Below are 15,593 nucleotides of genomic sequence, written 5' to 3' on the forward strand. Positions count from 1 at the left end.
AGTTAAAGTGCTTTGTTTCAAAGCAGGCTGGAGATTAAGTAGATAACTAACAGCATGTAAGGCCTTGTATCTGGGAGCTCAGAATTGCTTCTCTCCTGGACATTAGGCACGGGGATGCTTCTTGCTAGGTGGAGTCATGGCAAGCTTTTTGGAATTCAGTCTTTGCCACTTAATGGCCTTGTGACCTTGGCCAAATTTTCTCTAAGTCAAAGTTTCCTTACTTGGCAATTTGGAAAATTAACCTTTGCCTCATTGGTTTGTTGTGAAGTTTAAATTATTCAACATGTAGAGGACTTCTACTTTAAATGGCCCCCGGCAATCAATCCCAGTTGCCATAAGAATGTTAATGAAATTCTAGAAAAACAGTTCTGAAAATAGGAACAGTCAATCATCACAATAATTTGGCAGAAATTTCCCTAAGTACAATTCTGATAAAAGGTTGATCAGACCTATTGTCTCATAGCTTCTTTTTCTTAGCAATGCAAGTGACTTAAAACATTGTTTGATAATTTTGTTATCTACTGGGCACTCCAAAATGGCCCCCAAATTCTCAACTACTTTGGTGGCACAGGTTCTGCCCACTGTCCTCTCTGAGAAGGGTGGCACCAGTTGCTGGGGAATAAGTAAGAAGTAGAGTTGTGAGTCTGTAATTTCCATATACAACCAAGGGAGGGACTGGCTATTGTGCATTGCATTCTGGAGGCTGTTGTGGAACAGGATGGAGAAAAGGTGGGCTCTGGGAACAGGGAATGATGGAAGTGGGTAGCAGTTTACGGATTTTTATGAACTGCATTTGCTCAAAAGAGAATCCCCAGCATACTCTCAACTTTACTAGGAATTACATTCTTTGCCTTCAGTTATACCTAAAATCAGAGCAGTGGGAAATACAGTAGGAAATACAGTACAGTAGCAGCAGTAGGAAATACAGAATTTGGAGCTGGGGAGGTGGACATCAGTTTTTCCTCTAGCTTAAACTCTAAGAAGGAATTTTACTTGGCTCTGGCACTTGCTAGCTGTGTTTTTTTGTGTAAAGTATTCCATATCTTGGATTTCTCATTTCTAAAATAGAGATAGCAATATCTATGCCATAGGGTTACAAGGGAGATTAAGTTAGTTTTCAGTACATAGTACTTGGTTCTTAGTTCATACTTCTTAGTACATACTGAGGCCTCAATAAATATATTACTGTCAATTATTATGCCTAATCCAGCATCTGCATTGGAGAATAGGCAGGAAAGGCAAACCATCTACTCTATTAACAAATACTAGTCTTATACATCAAAATAAAAATTTCTGCACAGAGAAGGAAACAATCCATAAAACTAAAAGGCAACTTATTGAATTGGAGAAGATGTTTCCAAATGACATATCTATTAAAGGGTTAGTATCCAAAATATATAAAGAACTTATACAAATAAATACCTAAAACACAAATAATCTAATTAGAAATGGGCAGAACACATGAACAGGCATTTCTCCAAAGAGGACATACAGATGACCAAAGGACACATGAAAATGCTCAATATCACTCATCATCAGGGAAACCCAAACAAAACTACAGTGAGATATCACCTCACACCTGTCAGATGGCTAAGGTCAAAAACATAAGAAATAACAAGGTGGTGAGGTCTTGCACTGTTGGTGGGAATACAAACTGGTGTAGCCACTGTGGAAAATAATATGGAGTTTCCTCAAAACCTTAAAAAGAGAACTATCCTATGATCCAGTAATTGTGCTACTGGGTATTTACTCAAAGAATACAAAAACACTAATTAAAGGGATACATGCATCCCAATGTTTGTAGCAGCATTATTTACAAAGCCAATATGGAAACAGCCCAATCAGAAAGCAGCCCATTGGAAAAAACGATGTCTACCTCCACCTCCCTGGCTCCAAATTCTAGCATCTACTGTATTTCCTACTGCTCTGATTATATATATGTATATATATATATATATATATATATATATATACACATGTATACACACACACACATGCATGCACACACACACAATGAAATATTATTCAACTACAAAAAAGAATGAAATCTTGCCATTTGCAATAACATGGATGGAACTAGAGAATGTAAAGCTAAGTGAAATACATCAGTCAGAGAAAGACAAATACCATATGATTACATATGTGGAATTTAGGAAACAAAACAAATGAGCAAAGGGAAGAGAGAGAGAGAGAGAGAAGCCAAGAAACAGACTCTTAACTATAGAGAGCAAACTGATGGTTACCAGAAGGAAGGAGGGTCAGGGAGTGGGTGAAATAGATGATGGGGATTAAGGAATGCATGTGACATGATGAGCACTGAGTGATATACGGAAGTGTTGAATCACACCATCCTGTACACCTGAAACTAATATAACACTGTATGTTCATTATACTGGAATTAAACTAAAAAACACAAATACTAGTTCTAAATAGAAAGAACCATGTTTAAGAATGAAATAGCAGAAAAACAAAACAAACAACAAACAGAATGAGGCCTTTCAAATAATCCTGAGGCAAAAATTATTTATAACTAGGATGTAGAAAAACATATACTTAACATCTGAATTTAGAAAGCACAGTATTCATGAAACAAGAATAGGCGAAGAGATGGGGGTAAGGGAATGAGATATAAAGTCAACAGATGAAATGGTAAGAAAGTGAATTGAACTTGAAAAAGATTCTCAGAAAAATGAAACAAATTCACGTGTGAATCCAATTGTTGGTATAACCACACAGAAAGGAACTATTCCAAGTGGCACTAAAACACAGTAGTTTTACATCATTAGAGGAATTTTCTCTAAGGTTGAAAAGAATTGCAAAATATCTTAAATTGTATTCAGTAATCATATTGGTGGTAGTAGTGTTGATATTATTCTGGGACTAGGTTTATATCATGGAACAAATCAAGTGAATGATTATGTTGCTTACATTAAAATTTCACTGTTGGTGGGAATGAAAACTGGTACAACCTCTCTGGAAAACAGTGTGGAGGTTCCTCAAAAAATTAAAAATAGATCTACCCTATGACCCAGCAATAGCACTGCTAGGAATTTACCCAAGGGATACAGGAGTGCTGATGCATAGGGGCACTTGTACCCCAATGTTTATAGCAGCACTTACAACAATAGCCAAATTATGGAAAGAGCCTGAATGTCCATCAACTGACGAATGGATAAAGAAGATGTGGTTTATATATACAATGGAATACTACTTGGCAACGAGAAAGAATGAAATCTGACCATTTGCAGCAATGTGGATGGAACTGGAGGGTATTATGCTAAGTGGAATAGGTCAGGCAGAGAAAGACAAGTACCATATGTTTTCACTCATATGTGGATCTTGAGAAACTTAACAGAAGACCATGGGGGAGGGGAAGGGGGAAAAAGTTACAGAGAGGGAGGGAGGCAAACCATAAGAGACTCTTAAATACTGAGAACAAACTGAGGGTTGATGGGGGGTGGGGGGAGGGGAAAGTGGGTGATGGGCACTGAGGAGGGCACCTGTTGGGATGAGCACTGGGTGTTGTATAGAAACAAATTTGACAATAAATTATATTTAATAATAAAAAAAGATTTTTGGCATGGTTGAAAGAAAAGGAAGGTGTAAGATGGATGAGGTTAAGTGAAAACTCTATAACTCTGAATTTGGATCATCATTGTGACTGTATTTTACCTTAAAACATTTTCTGGGGCACCTGGGTGGCTCAGTCAGTTAGTTAAGTGTCTGACTTTGGCTCAGGTCATGATCTCATGGTTTGTGGGTTTGAGCCCCACATCCGGCCCTGTGCTGACAGCTCAGAGCCTGGAGCCTGCTTTGGATTTTGTATCTCTCTCTCTCTCCCTCTCTCAAAAATGAATAAACATAAAAAATTATTTTTTTCCTATCTGTTGACTGAAAGGGCTGGGAAGGGATGACCAACCCAGTAAGCAGTGAACATCCTTGGTGTTTAGATTACAATCTCTAATACCATTTACACTGACAGCTTCTTGGAGAACTGGCTGATTCCATATCTGGGGAAGAAAAGGTTCAAGAATGGCCTAAAAGAACTTGTTATACTACATAGCAAAGAAGCTATTAAATACTACCAGATATGTGTCAAAGGGCTCAGAAGGGCACCTGAATAAGCAAGCTCCTGCTGGCTAAAGATGGGACAAATTGGTAATCCATAAGGATAACAATGTGATGGATTAAAATATATCAACTAGATCTCAGTGGATGTGTTCACAATGATAATAAGAAAAGAAAACTTATCAATAACTTTTGGAAGATTCTAGGGAATCACTATTTTAAAATCTAGAAAATGAAGAGAAAATAGCAAACATTTATCCTACCTTTATTTTCAGATTTCTCCTTCTGGATAATGAGTTGAGGAGGAATAGCTTCTCTGTATAGAAGAATTTTATCTTGGGGCTCCTGGGTAACTTGTTCGGTTATGTCTGACTCTGGATTTTGGCTCAGGTCATGATCTCACAGTTTGTGAGATCTCTCTCTCCCTCCCCTGCTTGAGCACTCTCTCTATCTCTCTCAAAATAAATAAACATTTTTTTTAAAGAAGAATTTCAGCTGATATACAAAGGATGATAGAGTTAGATCATTTTGCAGTGTCTAAAGCATTAATGAATCCAGGCAATGGAGCCAAACGAGGCACGTAAGTGGTTGAGAACATCACAGTAGGAAAGGAAATCAGACATTTGTGTATATCCTGATGGAAATAAACACCACCACCTCTGAAACAGTCATGCTTGTGTGTGTATGTGTGTGTGTGTGTGTGTGTGTGTGGACACAAAAGAGGGATGTGGAAAAATAAATATAGACTTCATGTTTTTCCTGATGTCACAGTCTTCTAGTACAAGCTTTCAAGATTATTTTGCTCATAGGTTCACTGGAGAGTGACCTATTTTCCTAGAATTTCATTCTAACTCTGAGTCTGGTGAAGCTTCTAGATCTAAGTACTATTTTTGGAAAGCACAGGGAACAAAGGAACATGTTAATGACACCACAGGAATGCAATCAGCAAAGTCCAAAGTGTAGGAAACTCTACAAGACAAATCCTGTTTCTACAGAGAAATAAAAGCACATAAAGAATTGAAGGAAAATAAAAAAATGGAGGATATCTACAAATTACAAGAGATTTAAGAGTTACATCAAATTGATTTGTTTCAAACAAACCAACTGTTTTTTTAAAAAACACAACTGATAAAACATTTGGGGAGATCTGGACACTGAATGTAGATGTATTTATGCTAAGGAATTATCATGAATTGTTTTAGATATGATCATGGTATTGTTGATAAATCTTCAAAAGAAGAGTCACCTTTAGAGATACATAGTAAAACATTAATACTTATAGATGATATGATATCCCTATTTTTGTATATATTTAAAACATTTCATAATAAAAATATAATGAGAACAGAAATGACCTCTAGGCAAATAAAAATACAAAGCCAATTGAAAATCTGGTTGTAGACTATGCAGGACAGGAACAACTGAAAAAATAGCGATCAACATAAAGAGGACAATCTTGGATTGTTCTCCCACAATACATAAGTAAATACTTACGAATCATGACTCCTTGAAGATAGAAGGAGCTTAAGCTATGTTTTTCTCTCCTCGAGGTTTACTTTTCTACTTCACCCTGCCCTAACCAGAGCCGCAGCACAGAGGAAGTGTATGGGAAATACCACATAGCAATGATTTCCAAGGTTTGTGAATCTGGTTCACACTCTTCACCATATTTGTATGGCAGCCCTAGAAGCCTAGCTCCCAACTGTCTTGATGAAAAATGAAGTTCTGGGAAAATAGGCCACTGTCCAGTGAATCTGTAAGCAAGATGATCTTGAAAGCTTGTAGTGGAAGACTGTGACATCAGTATCATCATGAAGTCTATATTTATTCATTCCTTCACATTCTTTTTTCCCCATCCACTCCTTGACACCTAAAATCTTTGGGATTTGAGAATATAATGTTATTCCCCAACGCATAAGATTTCAGTGGCTTGCCTTGCCCAAAAATGATGTGTCAAGTCACATATAGCAGTCAAACCTTCCATCTTACAAATGCCACGATCCTCTGATTCCTTAGCCATGGGTGTTCTTCCATCTCTACCAGCCCAGTCCAATCCATTCTTCAAGACTCAACTCAGATGTTTCCTCTTCCGTGAGGACTTCTTTGTCTAGTTTCATATTTCATGGATTCTCTATTTCTTCTCCTTCTCTTTTGAACTTTCACAGAGCTTGTTTGGTATTTCTGATGACTCACATCTTTTGCCTTGTGTTTAAGTTGACGGTTCCCCTTTCCTACTAGATTTGGGCTTTTGTGTTACATTATTTTAGTGTACTTCTAATAAGCAGCATATATATATATATGTGTGTGTGTGTGTGTGTGTTTCCATTATATATCATATAATATACAATATTATGTAATATATGATATATGTCATACATCATAATTCTCTTTTTTCTTCTGGGAAAATTTAATGCATTTATATTTTGCATAATTATTGAACTGTTCCTGTAATTACTACAAGTAAATTTTTTTTTTTTTTTTGCTTATCACACTCTGGATTTACTTTTAATCTACTTTTCTTCTGAATTGATACAATGTTCTTATTTCCCTCTTATTTTCCCTATTGTTTGGCAAGCCAATGATATTTCTTGTAATGGTTATTCTTAAGTTTGAGCATACTATCCCTCCATAAAAAAATGCAGAAACAAACTGTTCTTTGATTCTACCTCTCTTGTTACTATTGTCAAATAGTTTGGTTCTATGTTTATAACACAAAACTCTTAGTTTTATTATTATGTTTATGGACAATTTTTGGCCACTTTCTCTGCTCTCTATTCCTTTTTGCATCACAAACTTCCCTTTGTGTTTATGGTTTTTTTCCTTGTTGAAATATAGTTAGTAATTCTTTCAGTGATGGTCTGTGAGTGGTAAATTTTCCGTTTTGTAAGTCTGAAATGTATTTATTATGCTGTAACTCACAAGCGAAGATTTGTAAATATCTATACTTCTGGGTCACAGTCATACTGCCATCAGCACTGAGAGTTGCCATCCTGTTGTCTTTTGGCATCTCTGTGGCTTATGGGAGTTTGAGAGTGATTTAGTTGTCTTCTGGCTTCTGCACTTTCTCTGTACCCTTGATTTTTATATCCATCACCACAGCTTATTTACTTGAGCATTTATTTCTATTCCTCTTGTTTGGCTTTTGGTCTAAAACACTTCTGTCCTTTTTCCTGCTAGAACATTCTTGGCTGTGGTTTCTATGCATATTGCTTCTCTATTCCCTCTGCTTTTTGCTTGGGAACCCTTATTAAAAGTTTGTTAGAGCCTTTCAATCTTTCTCCAGATCTCTTACTTTCTTCCTCATACTTTTTAATCTCCTTTCTCTCTGGGTAAAATCCTCTGAGAGCTTCCAATTCACCAATATCCAGTTTAATTTTCTGGTCCAGCAGAATTCTGTCCAATCTAGAGTTTATTGAACCTGCCCTCATGCGTTTAAAAAGTTTCGATGACCATATTTTTAGTTCCCACTTTTGATGGCCATATTTTTATTTTTAAATTTTATTTATAATTTGTTCTTTTTAAAGACAGTAATCTCTTCTGCCTGTTTTTTTTTTTTTTTTCTTAATAAAAAATGTTTACTTTTCAGTTGATTGCAAAATACCTCAAGTAAAAGCCTTGACCCAATGTCCTCATCATGGACCCTTGTTGTCCTCTCTACAGCCTGACTTGGGGATATCCACACTCTGTTGTCACTGCACTTCTGGCAGCCACAGGCAGGGTATGGGCACCAGAGAATAAAGGTCTATTAATCATGCCAATACTTTGGCAAAGGGGATACAGGGAATTATTCCTGGCCCCTAAAGCAGCTCACACATTTTGATAATATGGTTTTTCTTTTACTCTCCTTTATTTTAAGAAGTGTGCCTGGGAGTGCCTGGGTGGCTCAGTCAGTAGAGCGTCAGACTCATGGTTTTGTGAGTTCAAGCCCCGCATGGGCCTCTGGGTGGCAGCGCAGAGCCTGCTTGGGATTCTCTCTTTCCCTCTCTCTCTGCCCCTCCCCCATTTGCAGTCTCTCTCTCTCTCTCTCTCTCTCTCTCTCTCTCTCAAAATAAATGAATTAAAAAAAAAAGATGTGTGCCTGGACCACATAGATTGCTCTAAAAACTCCAATCCATAAATCTATGTTTACTAAGTTATTAAATCTCAAACTGCTCTCCATTGATTTTATCTATAGGTATCAAGTTTACCAGAAGCTAAACCATTTTGTTTAAATTCCTACTTTACCTGTCAATTAACTGAAAGATCATAAATCATTTGTTAAGCAAATGAAGCACAACTACTGAAGTTATTTTGTCAGATTACTTAATGGCAAGAATGTTATTGGAAGTACCTCTACAAAATACAAAAGGATTATATCACTTTATTATATCTATTTATTATTTATATCTATTTCTATTTCTATTTATCTATTTATGACTTCTAAAACTACCAATTGCCTCCAAATTAATCTTATATTCTTTTCAAATAACTGATGAGATTGTGAGAGCCATAGCTTTGGTGATAGTTTGAAGCAAATTTAAGTTCTGTAGCTCATCTGGACCAAGTAATTCGTTGTTTCCCGAAGCCCTCCTATTAATTTATATTCAGGGTTTTATGGTCCTGGCCTATTCTTCACTTGTTGTACACCTGAATTGCATTTTCCTTCTGTTCTTGGTTGAGTTCATTCTCTGGAAGTGTAAACTCATCACAAAACCTTCCCAGGCGCTGACCAAGAGGAAAGGTAACTGCAGCAGACAATATTTGAGCTCTACCTAAATCCCTTGAGATGCCTTTTACCTTTTCCGTGACTCTCTCGCCATAGGCACTGAGAGAGGCAAGTGCTTGGGAGTTTCTGCCAATGACCAAGGGGCATGAGAGTGTGACAGCCCAGCCCCCCTGCCTCAGGGTGGGAGAACCTCTTAGCTGCAATTTATATGGGAATAGGCGGAGACAGAGACTCACCCTGAAACCGCATCCTTGTCTTGTGGCTTCTTGTTTCCTGTCCTGCTCCCTCGACTCCCTTCTGGGGTCTCCTTGGAGGAAGTCCTGTCCAAATCACTTGCTTATGATTGGGTGATGGGTGATGCCCATTTCTGTTCATATTTAGAGCATCCATATTGTAAAGAGAAGGGGAAATATTTTCAGGTTTTCTTGCCCGTGAAAAAAAAATTCAACCAAGTGAAATTTGGCACAACTGGGCTGGCCATGATGTTTTGAGACTGTCCTTTGATTGCCTCGGAGCCGGTCTGTGCAGGGCTGGGCACCACATGGGGTGATAGTGGCACCATCCCCAAGGGAGATTTAGCCATGTGGTGGATGGGGGAGGTGGTGCGTATTTTGTGGGGTTTCTGAGCCAGACATAGAGGCGTCCTTTGCTTGGGCACTTTCTCTGGTTTCTTGTCTGGGGTGACCCGATCTGTTTTGTTGCATAATTTTTTTGTCCTTTTAAAAATGGCTGTTATTCTTACATTATCTCTTCGAGGATCTTAAACATACCAATTGTGAAGTCGATATGTGATTGTTCTAAGTGTTTGCATTTTGGTGAGAGTGAACTCATCCTTTCACGGTTGATTTTGTTGGCCAGTCTGCTTAGAGTTAGCTTTTCCCCATGTGGTTGGGTTTCCTTTCCTTTGGGCTCACACTGAGTGGGGTTTTGTTTTCTTTCTCTGCACTCACTTCTCCCTGTCCTGCAGCTTCGTGGCTGTCCCCATCTGGCCAAATGGAACCTCAGAAGCAGGCTTCACATCTCATGCTTATATCAGAGCCGTTGCATTTGCAGGAGTTGGTCCCACATGATCAGCTTTCTCACGGCTCTTCCAGAACTGCTGTTACTGGTGCAAGCTGCTGCCTGGGGCAGCAATGGTCATAGTTTGTTTTTGACCCTCTTTCATACGAGGGTGTCTGCCCAAGCCCTGTCGTATGTGGCAGACACCCGTATGTAGTTGAATTTCCAGTCTTTATAGTTTTGATCTGGAGTCAACAAGGTCATGGCCTCAGTGCCTTCTTAAAATTTAGTTTGCCTTCTGTTTTGGTTCCCTGAGAAATTTCTTTTCTCCTTGAAAGGGACTTTGTCTTAATTTTTTCTTAAAAAGTCAATGAAAAATGTTAAATTGCTTTTTTTAGAGCAAAGGGGATAGTTTAAAGAATGAACCCTTGACTGCAAATCCAGCTTTGAGCTTTTTAAGAACAGGATCTGTGTTCTCTCTTGATTGCTAAATGTACAGAGTTAGCATCATATCTTGTAATAGCCCACAATAAAATACTTACTGAATAAATAATTCATCTTTGAATTATTGAGTGGTTGGGTAGTTTTCAAACTTAATCTTCAGCACTGGGAATTTTTTCTGAAGTAAAGTCTTATCTTACATACAAGTCCCAAATATACAAACATATAGAAGTGACATTTTATTAATATGTGTTATTTTATTAGGTTCACATTTATGACATTTACTTATTTTAAAGTCAATTATTGAGTTCAGGGAGACTTAGGAAAAATGAACATTTTGAAAATTCCTACAGAGGAGAAAACCTGTCATTTTAACCTCACCTTCCAATTTCTTTTTCTTTCTTTCCTTCTTCTTCATTTCTCTTCTACTTTCTTCTTTCCTTCCTTTTTCCTTTTCTATTCTCTCTCTCCCCTTCTTCCCTCTCTCTTTCTCTGTTCCTTCCTTCCTGCCTACCCCCCTCCTCACTTTCTTTCTCTCTCTCTCTTTATCCATTCATTCCCTCCTTCCTCCCTCCCTCCCTCCTTCCCTCCTTTCTCCCTTTCCTCCCTCTTTCTCCCTATCCTTCCCCTTCCTTCCTTCCTTCCTTCCTTCCTTCCTTCCTTCCTTCCGTCCCAGTTTAGTTCCATTTGTTTTTCCATTATCCCCCAAGCATGTGGTAGGGTCTATTAATCAGCCACTGTTTGAAAATCTCTGGGGTAGAATGGTCACTTGCAACCGCAGTTTGGCGACTTGTTTTCTAGGTCACCCTGTCAGTGTCAGAAGTAGAGTCAGACCTGGTTTTCTGGTCTCATTCCCTCATGGAAATATTTTCTCTTACTGTGGTGTTATTCTGAAAAGAGACTAAGCAGCATTGTGGTGGTGGTGGGGCGGGGGTGGTTCACCACCTCTTTCTGTCTCACACAAACAGCTAAGCCACAGGCAAGTAAAGCCTCATGCCCATTTTTTTCCATGCCTTTACATTCTCGATCTCCTCCAAGACCATCTTGCTTGGTATAAACAACACGAATGAGCGGTTGCCGTCCTCAGATGGTAGCCTAGCTGTGTCAGTGGAGGACGACTCCTAAAACGGACCTTGAACAGACTTTGTGGTTAATGACCAATGACAGGGTCATAATGGCCAGACTTCCTTAATGTTTCTGCTGCTTCCTGAACAGAATCTGGATGTAAATGTCCAGGGGAAGGAGATGTGAAGCTCTTCTTTCCACAGGCTTTAGCTTCAGAGCAGCAACCAAGGCACCTGTGACGGGCTGGTAACTGTGTAACAACTGGCTCCTGAAAGCAAAAGCCCTGATTGGTGGCATTTATCCATTTCTATGGTGCACATTCTCCCACACGGCCAATTTCAGACTAACAACAATTTAACACCTGGTTTGCAAGCAGTTTTGTCAAACTGGTACAAGCTGGCTCTAATACATCCCTGGCCCAGAGACACAGGGACAAAGGGTGCCTGGGCCAACTTCTCAGGGATCGTGTTTCATGTGGTGCTTCAGATCAATGTGCCAGCCTCCTGCCTTTCTATCAAACTCTGTTCTAGGATGCTTATGCATCCCAGTATCCTCAACCTTTGTTCCCTGCTGCTCCTCTGGCTTTTAGTCTTAGCTGGTGTGATTGTCATCATTGGGTCAGTTGTATTTACTTAAAGGCTTATGGTGGCAGATGTCTAGATAGTCCTCACAGCTGATGCTTGAAACTGGTTCTGTTTGCAAAGAAGGAAAGAGAGAAATGACTAATTGCGAAGGGAAACCTTGTCTTTATTCAAGAACTATTTAGGAAATGGTGAGAATAAATGAACTAAAGCCTGCCACTTGGATTACCCATGCTTATGTCCTCTGGCTGAGTAACATGGCGGAAGGAAGAGGGAGGGGAAGGATTAATGATGTCTTGTTACTTTGTAAAGATGCTGTCCAAGCTCAGCAATAGAGAGAAAGTTTGACTAAATAGGTGAGTAACACTGCCTTGGGAAAATGTTGCGCTTCAGCAGTTTCTTTTCTGGTTTTTAAAATTTTATTTTTATAGAGAAAAGCCGCCACAGAAATCCAGCTGTTTTGGTCATTGCACGATGGAGCCTCAAGTAGAGGCAATGACTCAAAAGGAGACAATTCAGGAAGGAAAGCAAATGATGGCTCACATATAATCAGGCAATAAGTCCTGAAATGCATTCAGCTTTTGCCAGTGCAGGTCAGTTCAGGGTAAAGTCTTCAAGCGAGGAAAGTATATTTGATTGTTGGCAATAAGGACCCAAGAAACCCCTAATGACACCTGGGTTCCTAAATTTTTGTGCTGACTTTAAAACCGATACACGGCATAGATCCATTAAAATTTTGAAAGGATACAAGAGAGAGCTATACTGTAAATCCTGTAAGATAACAATGGACAAATTAGGTCATAACATTTCCTACATGGCCTCCACTTTGGAAATGAAGAAACAGACAGATGATTATTTTTATTATCTTTTTTTCATTTCATTGTTCTCATTTCCAGATGCTATCAGCAAAATCATAAAATACTAAGATCTCAGTGTTGTGAAGGTAAAGGGAGAGGAAAAGGAATGAAAAGGGAAATAAATGATTATTTATTGAGTAACTCCTACGTTCCAGGAACTGTGTGAGGCCACTTTACAAATTAAATCCTCACACTTCTGTGAAGGAGATGTGGAACACTGTACTATCTGTTCAAAATATTTATTGGTTCCCCTCCTCCCCCCATGCTGGTCTCTGCAAGGGCCATCCAGGACCTTTCCAAGGGAAGGGTCTTAGTAATTGGTTCTCTCGTTGAAGTCAGGCTTGATCTTATGACTTGCTTTGACCAATGGAACTTGAACGTAAATGATGGGTGCCTTCTCTCTACAAAAGCTTTGCAAGGCACTGGTGTTTCTGCCCTCACTTTTTTCCACCTGCTCTAAGAATAACAGGTCTCAGATAAGGGCTATCTCTCAGCCTAGATCCCAGAATGAAGGAGACCTGGGGAGCAGAGCCACAGCTGATCTGTAGCCAACGTGAGCATGAATGAGAACTAAACCTTTGCTGCTATAAGTCCCTTGGATTTGTGGGTTTGTTATGGTAGCAAAATGTACTAAAACATAGCAAAACATTGACCAATACAAAAATTGGTACCAGAAAAGGGTGCTGTGTGACAATAAAAGCAACAATGGAATCTAAAATATGTGGCAATGCTAAAACCCTTGGTAAAACTTTTTGTGCCTACAACAGCTTGTGTTGCAAGAGGTCATCAAGAGGATGTGACCACGGGTGACCCGGGAGCTGGTTCCTGGCAATTGGGGGCTCCTCACCCCCTCCCCATCCTTGGAATGTTCATTATTCTCACCATGCCCATGGTGGGAGCCCTTTCAAGGACATGGTTGGAGAGAATAAGTCCTTGTTGAGACTAACTGGGTGATACATGCGAGTGAACTCAGGTGAGGCCTCTATATTAACTTTATTCAAAAAAATTTTAATGTTTATTCATTTTTGAGAGACAGAGCACAAATGGGGAGGGGCAGAGAGAGGGAGACACAGAATCTGAAGCAGGCTCCAGGATCTGAGCTGTCAGCACAGAGCCGGATGTGGGATTTGAACCCACAAACCATGAGATCATGACCTGAGCTGAAGTCGGACACTTAACTGACTGAGCCACCTATGTGCCCCCCTATATAAACTTGAAGATTGTGACAGCAGAGCATAATTCTACTTCTCTTCCAGTTGCCCAGGACAAGCCTTGTAAGTAAGTTCTTTTGCTCCTTAAACCTGCCACTTACCCATCTGAAGCAGCCTGCTTGTTTCCTTGCATGCTCTGTATATGGGAGCCACTTTGCAAACCAACAGCTTCGAAAGTAGATAATGAATCTAATGGACTCATGGCTTTAGGAGAAACTGGGAAAATAGAATGTGAGTTGGCTGCTATTGGAAATGTGCCGAAGCAATGAAGTCACCTCAGAAAAGAACTGGCCAATCTGCAAGCAGAATTGAAAGGGAATATAGAATCTAGAAATTCTGGGATGCTCATGGTTGAAAGATGTGTTCGGTTCTCATTTATAACCCATTTATAAAGTTGAGATATGCTTTGGCATGTCTCAAAAAGACTTATAGGTGCCACTTACATGTGTTGCCAATCAAAGAAATAAATAGCTATGTTTTTGAGAAAGTCTTATTGCCAAAAAAAGATACCAGCATGGATTAAAGAGACTGAGACTGCTGAAGACTTAAGTGGCCTTAGGACACTTAATCTTCTACAAGAAGAAATAGGTCCTCAGTCCACAAGAGGGGCATGTTCTCCAGTGCCATTTTCAGAGGTGGACAAGAAGGGCAATCAAAAAGGGGGGATTTTCAAGAGAGCATAGTCATAAAGAACAATGGATTCCCAATCTTAGGTTAAAGGGATTTTTATTTTTTTATTAAAAAATTTTTTTAAAAATATTTATTTTTGAGAGAGAGACAGAGACAGAGCATGAATGGGTGGGGTGCAGAGAGAGAGGGAGACACAGAATCTGAAGCAGGCTCCAGGCTCCGAGCTTCAGCACAGAGCCCGACGTAGGGTTCGAACTCATGAACCAGGATATCATGACCTGAGCTGAAGTCGGACACTTAACTGACTGAGCCACCCAGGTGCCCCGAGGTTAAAGGGATTTTTAAACATCTGACCCGTAGGGTTTCAGAATTTTTTGGACCAGTAACTGATGTGTGTCTATCCTTTCTCTTTCCACATGGAAGTATTTGTTTGGTTATCTGGTCCCTCTTGACCCATTCATTATATGCTGTGTGTGTGTATGTGTGTGTGTGTGTGTGTGTGTGTGTGTGTGTATGTGTGTGCGTGTGATGGTGCAGATAACTTGTCTCTAGTTCATAGCTCTCCACATCAAGAGGAGCCACAGATAGACTGGGTGCAGAAGCGTTTCGAAAGATATTTTGGGTCTAAAGCCATGATTAAATAAGCCTTTGGGAGATATTTCCCCTTGGGGTATGGAGGAGTGTATTTTTCATGCAAAAAGGAGAAAAGTGAACATTTGTGATCAAGAGAGCAGATCATGATCATAGTCTCTGCTGTTCTCCTTTCAGACCATTGTATCAGAGCCCTTTCTTTGTACTCTTCTATTTGTTTATATCAGGCTTGGCCACATAACTTTGCACTGGCCGATGGAACATGACTGGAAGTGGGGTATGCTACTCGGTAGCAGAAGCGTCGAGAACCATTGCTGTTGCCAGCACTGTGCTTTTCTTTATGCCAGATAACAACATGTCCCTATTAGGGGTCTGGAACTCAGAAGGAGGAAATGTGGAGAAATGCCACAGCCAGCCCACAGCCAAAATGTACCATAGGTAATAA

The sequence above is a fragment of the Leopardus geoffroyi genome, chromosome D2, assembly GCF_018350155.1.
Source record: "Leopardus geoffroyi isolate Oge1 chromosome D2, O.geoffroyi_Oge1_pat1.0, whole genome shotgun sequence".
Taxonomy (NCBI): Eukaryota; Metazoa; Chordata; class Mammalia; order Carnivora; family Felidae; genus Leopardus; species Leopardus geoffroyi.